Here is a 13696-nt window from a genome sequence, read left to right as displayed (position 1 = left end):
AGTATACAATGGTCTTAAAATGGCATATATAATTCTAATAAAGAATAAAACGCATTTCTTTCAGTGTACGTTGTTCAGAAAAATCTGAAAGGACATCGATATTTGGAGTTGAATACTTACTTTAACTTATTCCCGTTGTTTTATTTTCTATTTTGTGTTATGTGTAAAGTATGTTTGTCAAACTTTGATAGTGAAAATTACATTAGCAGACAGTAAGATTTTCTAGGCTCTTATTTTAAAAATATATACAATCCTAACATAGTAGTTATGTCCAATCAAAAATTAAAAACAAAAAATGGTGGAGGCGCCGCTCGATGTGCACTGTGACAAAATCACAAATATTTCCTAAACTGTTAATTTTACCGAGTTGAACCAAGAGGGTATTATCGTTGGCAAACACTTCAGAGAACTTATTTTTGATGCAAGCAGATTTCGATCGTCATCTATACAAAAATTCTGGGTTGTTAACCATTGGGCTCAGTCCGTCCCTGGCGTTCTGGGCATAATGAAGTTTCACTTACAACATCAAAAACAAGCTGTACGCATGTGTTATTGATCACCCAATTTGCATCATACTGAAGTAGCGACTGTAAATAAAAATAACTTTAATTTTCACATTTGAGGGCCCGTAACTTGTTAACGAAGGCCGATATGAAAAAAATGTATATGAAGTACTGATATTATTTTGACCTCACCTATTTGTACTCGACTTTTTTGTATCAAGTACCGGGATACCCTGTATAACAGAAATCTGTTTATATTTACGAGCCATTGTATTCGTTCAAAAAACTCAATATTGTTTTTTTTTAATATGTAATTTACATTTTTACTGTTTTATTTCAAAAGCTGTCATAAGTTGTAGTGTATAAATTGAAATATAACAGTTCTTTCGAATAAAATTTTTTGAATGCTGTTTACATTTTGTTTTGTAATTTTAATTTCAAAACTGTGTTAAATTATCTAAATATAAGCAGATAACAAAGTTTTAGTGAAACTGTAATTTGTATTAGAATAATTGCTACAAAAATGTATACATTTCTGTCATTTTTATCTCAATGTAAGTTAGCCAAAAGCCTCAAACTGTTCTTCTTTGTTAACGTTTTACTAATTTATGAAATCATTTGAATATAAATTTATTAAACGGGAAATAAGTATCAACAAAATTAACACAGATGATGAGTTTCCCACTTGAAACGAGATAGTAACATTTGCACACTAAGAAAGATATTTTAGTTTTTTCTTCGAGAAATTAATACTCCTAAGTTACGCAATTTTGCTACAATTTAACCAACTCTTTTACCACTGACAGTTTCTAAGGCGGTAATATTATAACCCGAGGGTAAATCGTTATTTGGAATAAAGAATTGTACCGTAACGACCTTAATTTTCGAGGAGGGCCATATTGATTTACCTTTTAATATTTAATTGCCATACGTGGGATCTCGGATATGTTGTACAGTCAGAAAATTAAAATTCAGACAGTTCAATTCTTTCGCTCACTCAGCGTTTATTACAGAGGTTCGTCGTGCATTCATTTCTCAGTCACTTAATTTAAAGCTACCAGAAACTTAACAAAGGTTCTTAATATCAATAGATAAAATTAAAGAAAAAAATAGCAATTATGGAATATTATTTCCAAGATTCAAGGAGTCGCGAAAAAATTTCACTGAAATTTCGCTCAATTTTACTCAATAATGCATCAATTTCTGCCCAAAACCGATTGAGTAAAATTTTCACTCTATTAGTACGAGTCCAACTGGGTGAAACTTTTGCATCAGAAATGAGTGAGTTTTGCTCAAATCCGAGTTACTGCTAACTATCGATTGAGTGACTTTTGACTTTATTCTGAGTATATAAAACCAATTTAGAGTTGACTTTTCCCCTAATATCATTTAAATTCAACTATTATTGAGTCATTTTTTACTCAGACTTGCTTTTTAATTAACTAAATATTGAGTACAAAAATAAATCACTCAGAAATGATTAATTAGGATATACAGTATTGAAATTAAATAGACGCTATACAGCGTGTTCTGCAAATGATGAACTTTCAAATTAGGAGAGACATAGTAAAAATAATGTCTCAAATCTACATTTTTTTAGCCCCTTATTAAATACAATTTTCACTAGAATAATCATATAAACCGATACTTTTCCAACTCCAAAGCACACCATACGCCATACTGCCATCCACCACGCCACGGTCACGAGATAACCTAATGGGACGATGGGAACAGACAAAGACAATGCATCTGGATATGAAGAAGGACAGTAATGAGGACATTTACTCTGATTTAGGTACAAGTGCACCAAATACGAGTTTACATGAAGAATTTATTTAACGAGTACCCATATTTGAGTGAAAGTACTCAGTTTTAGTTTAAATATAATCACAAATAAGTAAAATGATCAAAATGTCCAATATTGAGTGAAAATGTACTCAATAATTTCATTTAACGAAATCACTCTGATCCTTTATTGCTTTCACTCACACCGACTTCTTTACAGTGTAATTTGATAGATGGCTACAAACGTTTACAAATTTAATTGTTCTAATTTCCGGTCGACAGCAAACTTTTGTAAATTTATGGCTTTGGGTGACAAAATACTCGAAACATAAGATAAATCCTCTTAATGGTTTAACTGGTGACTAACGTATCTCGCGTCACATAATTGTTCTTTCAATCCTTGGCTGTTGTTATTTGTTACCTAAAAAATCCGAATCTAGTATACTTAGTTTGAAGATATCTTATAGGGCTTTCCGACCACTACTAATATTATTTCGGTGCTAATCTAAGTAGGCTTTGTGTATTGAAACTGACGCTATTAACAGCAAAAGAACAATGTGACTTGTCTTAACAAAAATGTACTGTTGAAAGCAGCCAGAGATTTGTACGTCATCTTCGCTAAAGGTGTAGGTGTAGATTTAAAACTTGAAGTCAAAGTTTAACGCCTTGTATAGTCTTTCCAATCTCAATTGAAAAACCAAGAGATTGTCAATATGTACCAGGTTCGGTCGCTGACGCAACTACTCGGCATTGAAATATTTGAAAAACTTGTTCCAATATTTATTTAGCCATACCCATATAAGGTCTGGTCGAATTAAATGTGGAAGTGGTAGAAATTTATACGCCCTGTCGAAGAATGGACATGCGTGCAAACGGCGTATAACACAGCCGACTGGGCAATAAATCTCAGTTATTGACAAGTGATTGACAAATTGTCTAGCAGTGCAGTGCAGCAATGCGGAATTTGGTGTAATTCAGGCAATTTTAGTTTATTATAGGTAGTTTCTATTAACTATTCATATTAGAATTATTGCGAAAGGGAAATATAAGAGGGATATTTAGTTTACTAATATTATTACAAAATGGCATTTTGGAGACCTTTTAAAACGGAACAAAACGAAATTTACCATCAATATAATAAAATTGTTTGAAGACATAAATAATTAAAATATGTTGTTGGCCAAATGAACAATCAATAGAAATTTTGTACACATTATATAAAAATTATTATAATTTTTTACCTCTAGCAGAAAACTTTTTTAGGGAAGCCTATGAAACTCATTAAATTTTATTGGTAGGCGTTTTTATACATGTTCAACTGACTTCGGAAAAACTATACATGATAAACCAGCAACGCTTTGCTAAGACATGTTTGGCTAAACCCTATTATTTTGATGTATACAGTTTACAATTACGCTGTGAACCAATTGTCCAAAATATTTCACCACATATATTCCTTAACGAGCTATTCGACCTCGATAATTTATAGCTTGTCCATTTACTGACAATGTAGTAGAAATACCTACGGTGTTACTGTCTGGAATTAATTTTATAATATTAAGTTACGAACCAATTGGAATGCTCGATATTACTGCCCCACTTCTCACACAAACAGTTCCACAAAGTTGTCCCCTTATATTAACGTTCGTATTAAAGTGTTCTACTTAATGACTTCAAATAATGAATTCCCATTTCTGTTCTATTTTATTAGTAGTAAATGACGAAACTGACGCCCTTCTCTGGAATTCTATAATTTACTTATATTAAAACAACTTTATTATATTTATTCAAATGGTAAATGGTATTCAATTGGTAAAGCCGGTCAGTTACATAAAGAAATAAAATCCTTTTCTTGTTTATATTAATAATAATGGTTAATGATCGTAATCGCTTAGGAAAATACGAACAATATAGAGTGTTAAAGTCCTTCAGGGGTTGATATCATTAACTAAACATGAAAATATGCTTCAAACAAAAGGTATAGGCCGACACAAATAACACAGCCACACAAAAAAAGAAAAGTAGTCTGAACTTTTCATGCGACATATGTTATCAGTAGTATTTTTGCCTCCTGATCACGAATCCTGTCAGAATTGAGCTATCACATCGCAGGAATTTCCTAACCTCAAAAAAACAAGTCAAAAATAGCAAAAATTTACGAAAAAGTGGTAGGAAAACTAGATACATTTTTTTTTCTATATTCAAATGTTCATTTATATAGTTAAGAACCCGTCGAACGTGAATTAGCGGTCAAAATTGATGGTTCTTTTTCTAACCTCAAAATAACGGGTCAATTAATATCAGATATCACGAATTTTCAAAAAATAATAAATTTGCGCCAAATTTGGTATACGGGGGTTTTCGGGGTCGCTGATCACGGATCCGAGGTCAATTTTGCAAAATTCAAGATGGTGGATACAAGAAGGCCGACCAAATTTTCAAAAAATAACAGATTCGCATCAAATTTGGTACAAGGAGGTTTTCGGGGTCGCTGAATACGAATTCGAGGTCAATTTTACAAAATTCAAGATGGCGGCCGACCAAATTTTCAAAAATCAACACATTCGCGCCTCAGTATCATTAATCTAAGTAAAACATCCACAGATGTATTTGACATGTGAAATTTTTTTGGAAACATAGTCTTTAAGCCCCAGGATCGATAAGACTTTTCAGCTAAAATGATTACATTTTTGTGCATTGATCAAAACCACATTTCCTTGGACACGCTGTATATTTCCATCTTACGATATATGTCAAAGTAAATGTTTAAGTTGCCTACGTAAAAAAAACGAAACAATATACATTTTTTTGCCTTGGAGTCGAGAAAGCCTAGAAGATTAAAGACCAGTCTAACAAATTTAACAAAATTAGTCAGTACATCTCCATTTTGGCTTTCCTTGTTTTGTACAAACACGACGACATTGCTACCATGTTTTGCGTTTATATTTAACTGAGCAGCGAAATACGATACAGTCGGAAAATTACCGGGAAGGATAATCTTAATCCTTAATAATAGACCGACCAACTTAACGTCCTATTTCAAATAGTTGGGACTCCTTATCTGTATTTGGCAAACTTTCAGAGCCTCGTGGCATCCTGATACTATTAAATCATATATTTAATAGGTACTTCTATATCGCGTGTTCCCCATGTAGCTCTATATTTCCACCACCTGAATTAAGCAAAAAATAAGTAATATTTGCTTCACTAGGGAACGAATAAGATCCTGAAATGATGTCTAACAACTGAAATTCGTAATTAGGGAAAGACACGAAGGGCAAATTTTAGATACATTTTCTTGTGGATTCGTTGAAGTTTTGAAATCTTAACAGCCTAAAGATAGGCAGTCGATAAAAATAAAGGTTCAGTGAAAATCAAAAGAGTTACTTAGATCCCTATGAACAATGTCTAGTTAACAACTGAAATGAAAACTGAGCGAATATGGGCATAACAACATCAATAGGTTGTTCCTAGGACCAATAATAATCCTAATACACCAAGGCACAGAGGTCGGAAATCCGAAAAAGATGGACAAAAGTCCAAAAAGGCTTGCATCATCACCAAAAGTGGGGACTGTATGTTTTTCAGGTCGATAAAAACGAATTTGCAGTCAAAAATCTCAAATTCAAGATGGCTGATACAAAATGGCCGATATATCACGTTAATTTATTGAATTTAATTGAAATTTCGAGTGCCTCTGGTATTGAGGTCGCGTAAAACGTATGTAAAGTCGGAGTTTGAGGTTTTTGAGGTAATTAATTATTATTAATAAAGTACGAAAGGCAAATATCTGCAATATAAGGCATGTATTTGGAATTAATTCCTCATTTCGAACGAAACAATTTCTAAATACTATTGAAGCTTATTCTTGTTATAAAGCTTAATCTAATTATTTAGCTAATTCTAATACACATGAGTCATTCGCATCGTCATCATCTGTCACATAACCGTCAGAGCATGAAAACATTCATCACCATAGTTTCGGTTGAAAAGCATTTCTCATTTTCATCTATCTTGCAGCTTTTTAAAAAATGTTGATCTAAAATGATGATTTGCGTTTCTAAATTCTCTTGGAATTTTTCTTTCAAAAATCGAAAAATTTATTTTTCGTGCACGTAGTTTTACTGGTGCATGATTCTGTCGCAAACGATAAATTATGAATTGAAAGATCATAGATAATAAGTTCATCTATAATTTTTTTTAAAGCAAGCTTTTAGCGGCTTCATTTTATTTTCGTATTCTTCTCAGCAAACCCTTTCATTTGATACCCATATCATGGGGGTGCTTAAAAAATAACTGGTCCACCATCTTTGGGAGTCCGCCATATTGGATTTAGAATAACGTCACTTAGCTAACCATGCATTATCATCCAAACTAAACGTGTATGCAAAATTTCAGCTCAATCGGTTGGGAAAACTGTTTTAAAATTCAGTTGCAAGATTTGACCCATACTAACAATGCAAGTTAAATAAAAGTTTTCAAAAATATGATAAATGACAAACGAAAAAGGTACATGTTCATAAAAAAAGAATATTTTGAATTAGAAACGCTCGTTTGGAACGCGAAGAGACACTAAAACGCTAGCTATTGTATAACTAAGGCATCTTACAATAGTAAACCGGCCGTACACGGAGGCACAAAAAATGACTCAGAACCCGAATCCGGAAAAATCCGGTGGTTTTCTCTTTTGATATATAAAATTGACACTCCTGTGCGCATTTTCCAACTTTCAATAGTGCAGGATCTCTGGGATCACAACTATTTCGGTAATTTACGATTGATGTAATTTGAAATCGATGGAAATGTAAGACGTTTTTGTTAAAACAATAAAAACATGCAACTTTCGAAATATGAGGTTCAAGATGAGCAAATGTGTTCTACTTATCTCCAGGAACACCCTCTCTATTGCACACAACCATTCGTACTCTAGCAAAAATTTGCACGTATTTTCAATTCGCCGCTTTTCGAGGGGTCAGTGGCAATTGAAATATGCTAATGTGTCACAGCATATTTGCGATAGTTGCTGTTGTCTATACACATGGGCCAGCTCTCTGTCACTTTGAAGAACTACGCAGTGACTCCTTCTCTAAAATATTCTGAAGTATTAACGCAAACCAACGACTTTGAAATTTCGACTTTTGTCCAGCTTTTTCGAAATTCCGACCACTGTAGCCCTGTGGTATTCTCTTCGTAATCGAAACGGAAGTGCTTATATTATTTTCCGCTCAAAAATTAAATTACGGGTTGCCGACCCTGAAATCTCGATTTTCCATTGAATAGATAAGTGTCTTCGTATGTCCCCACCTGAAAAAGTCCAACGGGTTGAGATCCGGAGATCGCGGGGACCACCACCACCTAGTCATCAATTTGGAGACTTTTCTTGGCGGCCACCCTGTATAGACGGGTGTACTTGACAAGAGATCCAAGAAATAATTTAAAATTATATCCAAGAATAGCATCAGCAGAGATACATGTAAGCTATATCATAAAAGAATACAATTCATTTTCAGCCGACATCGAAATGTACTTCTCGCCCAGACTATAGAGGAAACGAGATACGACCAACCGTTACCCATGGCAACCGCTTAAATGAATGTAAAGAGCCACTTACTCATAGTCGATCAAACAATGGTGCAGTGGCGTATTTAACAAGAGAAGGTGTCAAATTTAGCAAAGGTACTCTTATTTCACGTTAATTATTTTCTAGAAAAAGATATAACGCTTCAGGGCAGTCTTTGGATAACTGTTAAATAAAAATAGGTATCTATTTTGTAATATAAATGTGAATGCTAAGGGCTAGTATATTTAGAACACTCTGTGTTTGTTGCCAAGTTTTCTAAAATGTTTGTTTCTTTTCTCAAAACATAAAATATGGGATTATTATTAAAAAACTATCAAAACCGAGAGATACAAGAAACCATTGTTAAAATTTGTCAATTCACTTAATATTAAAAACATTGAAGTATAGTCCTGATTTTTGTACCAAAAAAAAGTTCAGTGACATTCAAAAATATTATAATTTTACCGGACATTGAACAGAATATTAGTAGCAAAATATAGTCTCAAAATACTAAATACGTTTTTTCTTAGAAATGATTGGTGTTACTAACTTGGAACAGGAGATCAGTTTTGTAAAAATTTTCAATGGTTTTCTTATCAAATTGTTCAGCTTTTTGATGTCAAGAGCCATTTACATGCTTTAAAATACTTTGAGGTAACTCCATCAATATTTGATTTTCAAAAAAATTTTCAAAGCAGAGAAGCAACCCTTAAATTTTTTGCTCACGCTTTGCAGACACTTTGACGACAATTTTTTCTAGAATTAAAATTAGAGTTCCATACCTTCAAAGTAAACTATTTAAATATAACAGCTACAAGATATGTAATTAGAACTTTGTAAATTATTTACAAAGGAAAGCTGACCTCTTTATTAGGTGCTCAAAGAAAACTGCTCTTATATGAATTATGCTCCAAGTTCGCTAAGCCCAACTAAATTGGAAGCTTACAACTACTACATTCTGATGCTAAGTAATGTTGATATTTATAAGAGTGAACTAGGTAGAACAACTCCAATTCCAAGTCAGTATATTACAAGCAATTAAGATTCATTAGCAGAGCCCCTAGGGAATTTAGTAGTTTCTCAGTTAGCTGAATATTTAACTAAAATAACACTGCTTTGGTTTGTTCACTGAAATATCTAGAAGGACTTTACTACAATTAGTTGCAAAGTAATATGATGTTTAAAGGGAACAGGAAATATCTGTACAAATACATATAAGCAATGTAGTCTGTTACATGATGTAACTTGTTAGGAATTTAAGACTGATAAGAAAGACATGCCTTCGAAATACCTACTAATACCTTACAATGATGATGAAGATGATGGACAATAATGATGGCAATGTGTAATAAAAAATAAACAGATAAAAAATTGAAATAGTTTCATTACCATGGAAAGAAATAAACAAAATTTTATAACACCTATGTTATATCAGCAAATTCAACTGCTTTTGTCGTTACGAGTTTGCGAGCGCAGAAATAAAATAATAAAAAAAAACGTTACAAACGTAAAGAACCAATTGAGATTATTTTTTTCTTCGTCTTGTCATTATTATTATGATTAAGAAAGTCAATCTTTATAATACATTAATTAAAAATTAAAAATCGTTATTTTAAACGAAGCAAGAGTATTTTCATTCCCCTTACAGTCCACACAACCTATATGGTTTCATAAACCAATAACACAAATGCTTCATCATAATACAAATGTTGTCTTGCTTCACCATAAATTAAAACGATATCCATCAACTACGAGTTGCTATACACGCAAGCCATTTGACACTAACTACTAAAAAACTATTGTAAGTACTATCGCAACGACGATTGTAAAATCAGATTTCAGTGCTCGGAGTCGCTGAGACCACGCGTATTGTGAATGACGCTAGCGACTACAGTTGTCCAGCTATGTAATGGTTGAAAGTGCTATAACTTCAATAATTTATTTCTCGGAAACTATAAGGATTTCACAAAAATATTTTTAGGATATTGACTCCATTTCTCATGCCGCATCTGTGAACCACCCTGTATATGAGAGCAATAAATGTGTACCAAGGGGACGGCTGTGTAAATACCACCTCGAAGATACGAGTCAGGTGACGACGTCCTAAGACAATACTTTAGTTCCTACCAATTTTCCCCTGCTTTCTGTGCAAATAAATCGTGTTATTTTACTATTGAAGGATTTTCTATGAATTTTAGAATAATTCAATTATTCAAACTAAACCCAACTTTTATACGTTTTGTTTAAATATTTAATATTAAATTGTCTTGATCTTAATTTATTTTCGGCATAATTAACTATATTCTGTTTGTTAACATTATTTTCACCATTTTATTGCATATTTGTTTCACACAGATTTTTGACAACATCTAATGTTGAATTAGCAAATTTTCAACTGAAAGAGATTGAGATCCTATTGTTTGCTTGAAAGATTGAATTATAATAAACAAATTCAGCTCAAAATCGCATTTTTTGTCATTCCTCATATTAGTACGATTCCGTCCATAAAGACAAGTCGAAAATAATAGTAAAAATTAATCCAGTTCGAAATTAGTCTTAGCGGTGGATCAATTCATTCAAATCATCAGATTTAATACAATACAGGGTCCTGATATAAAGTGATCTATTTTACATTTGTAAAAATATATTTGTAACAATACCATATGTACAAATTAGTTGTTTGCTTATTGACCGAGATGACTCAAAAGTACATTCAATTATTTCAAACAGCTTTTTGATATTCGAGAATAAAATTGGGTTTCCACTGAATGAAGTTCCGATTTGACCAAAAGGACCAAAGTTAATTAATCTCCCTCTGCGATGATGGATGATAAAAGGTAAATGCCCACGCACCTCATTCTTCATCATCAATCTGAAAACTTTTCAGGCATCTAAGTGTACGGGTCTAAAAGCGTCAACGGAAGATATATAAGAGGAATCAAAATATCAACTAAATGAAACGATATTTCACTTTTGGCTGTTCTCTGATTGATTTCGCTTATGAAAAGAAAAAAAATGTGTCCCAAATTGACGGATCTTTGTTGTGTTAAATTTAGAACTGACGGAAAAATTGTTATAAAGTAATTTGTAAGTCTCAATCGATTGGATCTCATCATTTTAAGCTTACTTGCTTTTCTTCGTGTAATAAGAATTATTAACATTTTTTATGTAAGCGTTACGAAAACTTTTAGGAGTATTTGAATTGAAAAAGTTTGGCAAAAACCATCTTGTAAAGAATTTGATATCAATATAACGGGCATACGAAAGGTATATGATGTGATTTAATTGATTTTTTATAGAACGTGAGATATTTAAGATATTTCATGGGGAATCGTTTTTATAAAAAATTTTATTTAAGCATTTGCCCTTCAAATAGATTTATAAATGCAATTAAAATTTCATTGTAAGAATGCAAAAAATATTGAAAATTATTGTTCAAAATTCATATTTTTTTCCTGTTAAGATTTTATGAAACAGGTAAATTAATAAATATTTTCCATTTTTTTGAGAAATGTTTGACAGACCTATGACATTGCCTACAAACATTTTTTTTAATAGGACGCTCTATATTTTATAGTATAAATAGACGAATCCAGCGATATACCAACTTTTTTGTTATAGTTATCAAAAAAAATGTAAAAACTTGTCTTTTATGTCGTACTGAGGACTATTTTAAATAATCATAGCCCCTTCACATAATACATAAAATTCACCAGAGTACCTTAGGTATAACTTGAATCGTTTTAGTTCCAATTCATTCGTTATTAAATTATTTTGAAAAAGGTTTACCCGTTTCTGCGAAAAACAGAGAACTGTAATTTTAATTATAACTGAAAGCGAAGATAAAGTCTGTAGTCAACAATAGGTATGTGACTTATTTCACCATAAGTATCCATACCAGAGAATTAGTCGATCTACAATAAGTAAAGTATCCAAAAAGTTTGAAGAAATCGGAAGTATAAAAGATTTAGTGTCAAAATGTGATGCTCGCCGTTACTGAAAATCCTCACTCATCCATTAGATCTGTTTCAGCCAACTTCAACTTGTCGAAGTCCACAGTTCACAGAACTCTGAAGTCTCAAAAGTAGCATCCTTACAAGGTTAACGTCTTACAAGAACTGTGGGCAGTTTTCCCAAATCGATGGATGAGCAAAAGATGGCTGCTTGAATGGCCACCACGCTCCCTTGACTTAACCACAATAGATTTTTTTTGTGGGGTTATCTAAAAAGCAAAGAGTATGTCAATAGACCAGACACTATCGAAGGATTAAAAAATAGTTGATATGGTTAGAACCTACTATTTACCAAGAGCATAGAAAACAGTATCAGATATATTACGCTGACTTATAAGTACCGAATAAGAAAATGTTTGTTAGATTAGTTCAACATTTAAGAGACTATGGGATTTTTGAACCAGAAATTTTAAACACCGTGGAAGAGGATCCTGGTACTGGTACTCGAAAATTTTCCACAAAATCTTTAAGTGTTACAGTGTTATAAAAATCAGGGGAGTAAACAGATTATTTATTTATTTTTGTGTATTTTTACTATTACCGATTACTGCTAGATTGCTTGTTAAATACTGTTTCATAGTTTATCTTATTTAAAAGAATTTAGGTTTTGTTGGATGATAGAGCTCGTGGTGAACTTTTCCTTTAAATATTAGATTTAACAAGGCACAACCCAATTGTGCATGCTCTGCGACTAAAGCGCGCCGTAGCTTGAAGTTACAGTAGCTTATCCAGCGCTGGGGAAAAATGGCTAAAAAAACTATATGTCACAGCAACTTTTCGAAGTCATCCGATAAATTTTTTTTATAAACTTTTCACAGAAGTTACTGTTATTATTGCAATATTCTACTCATACTACACTGTAGCCATTATAAGCAGAACTGACTCAAATCGCTATAATAAGTAGGAAAGAACTTAATTTTGGCCTCAACTACTGTGGAAACTTTTGGTCAGTAATACAAAACCAACAAATTACCACAATAACAGCCAATTTGACAGAGCTCACATTTTCATAAAGACACTGCGGTTCTGTTATGTCTCCGATGGTTCTTAATCAACAGAACAAAAGCTGTCACTTCGAAATACTGTAAAAGCCCTTGGGACTCGTTTTAACATGATTTGTTTTAAGGAATGAGTCTTAAAAGTCACTAGTACTCTGTATAACCTCGGAGTTGTAAATAAGATCTGTCTCTTCAACACAATGTCTGTTGAATCACGAACTAGATTAAGAATTCAATTTTTGCACTTAACAAAAGCCGGGTTGCGCAGTCAGTTATTTATTAGTTCTCGGAAGGATGGGTCAAAAAGTAAGATATTTCAGTCGACACAAATTATCGGAGGTTAATGGTTTTCAAGTAGAGGTCGCCAAGACAGTCCTTCGGAGAAAATTACCAATATTCAACAAGTTCACTCAAACTGTCGGGGCCATGTGTTAAGCGTCTGGTAGGCGCCGCCGCCGCGTAGAACCCCATCTTTGCGCGGAACCGCGAGAAAGAGAGTAGAGATTCCACATTAGAATGAAATTATATTGTAAAATTGATAGTAATTCGAAAAGAGAGTATACCTAAGCAGCTGGGTTTTTTGACGGATTTTTCCAAGCTATAAGAGTAGATTAAATGAGATTGACTAATCTGTCCCGTAATTGCTACGTGGAGTCATAGGGGAAGGTTAGGGTTACTAGTAAGTCATATAATTATTGTTATAAATGTAAATTCAGTTAATCAGATAATTATTAAGATAATTATTAAAGCATCCCGACATTCAGGGTCCCGGCCAATAAGACAAGAACAGAAACTTCTGGACCCAAGAAATGGGCGTGTCAAAGCAAAGTGTGGAAT

General features: G+C 32.8%; 1 protein-coding gene across 1 annotated transcript in view; it reads right to left on the bottom strand.

Annotated features, from left to right (window-relative positions):
- Positions 1 to 13696, bottom strand: part of LOC108911105 (pyrokinin-1 receptor-like) — a gene marked incomplete at its 3' end in the record, with an annotated part of 67163 nt that overhangs the window by 42290 nt on the left and 11177 nt on the right. The gene's annotated exons all lie outside the window — the stretch shown is intronic.

The sequence above is a fragment of the Anoplophora glabripennis genome, unplaced genomic scaffold (assembly GCF_000390285.2).
Source record: "Anoplophora glabripennis isolate ALB-LARVAE unplaced genomic scaffold, Agla_2.0 scaffold173, whole genome shotgun sequence".
NCBI lineage: Eukaryota > Metazoa > Arthropoda > Insecta > Coleoptera > Cerambycidae > Anoplophora > Anoplophora glabripennis.
Note: the sequence above shows the minus strand (reverse complement) of the source record. Positions and strands in the feature narration are given on the sequence as shown.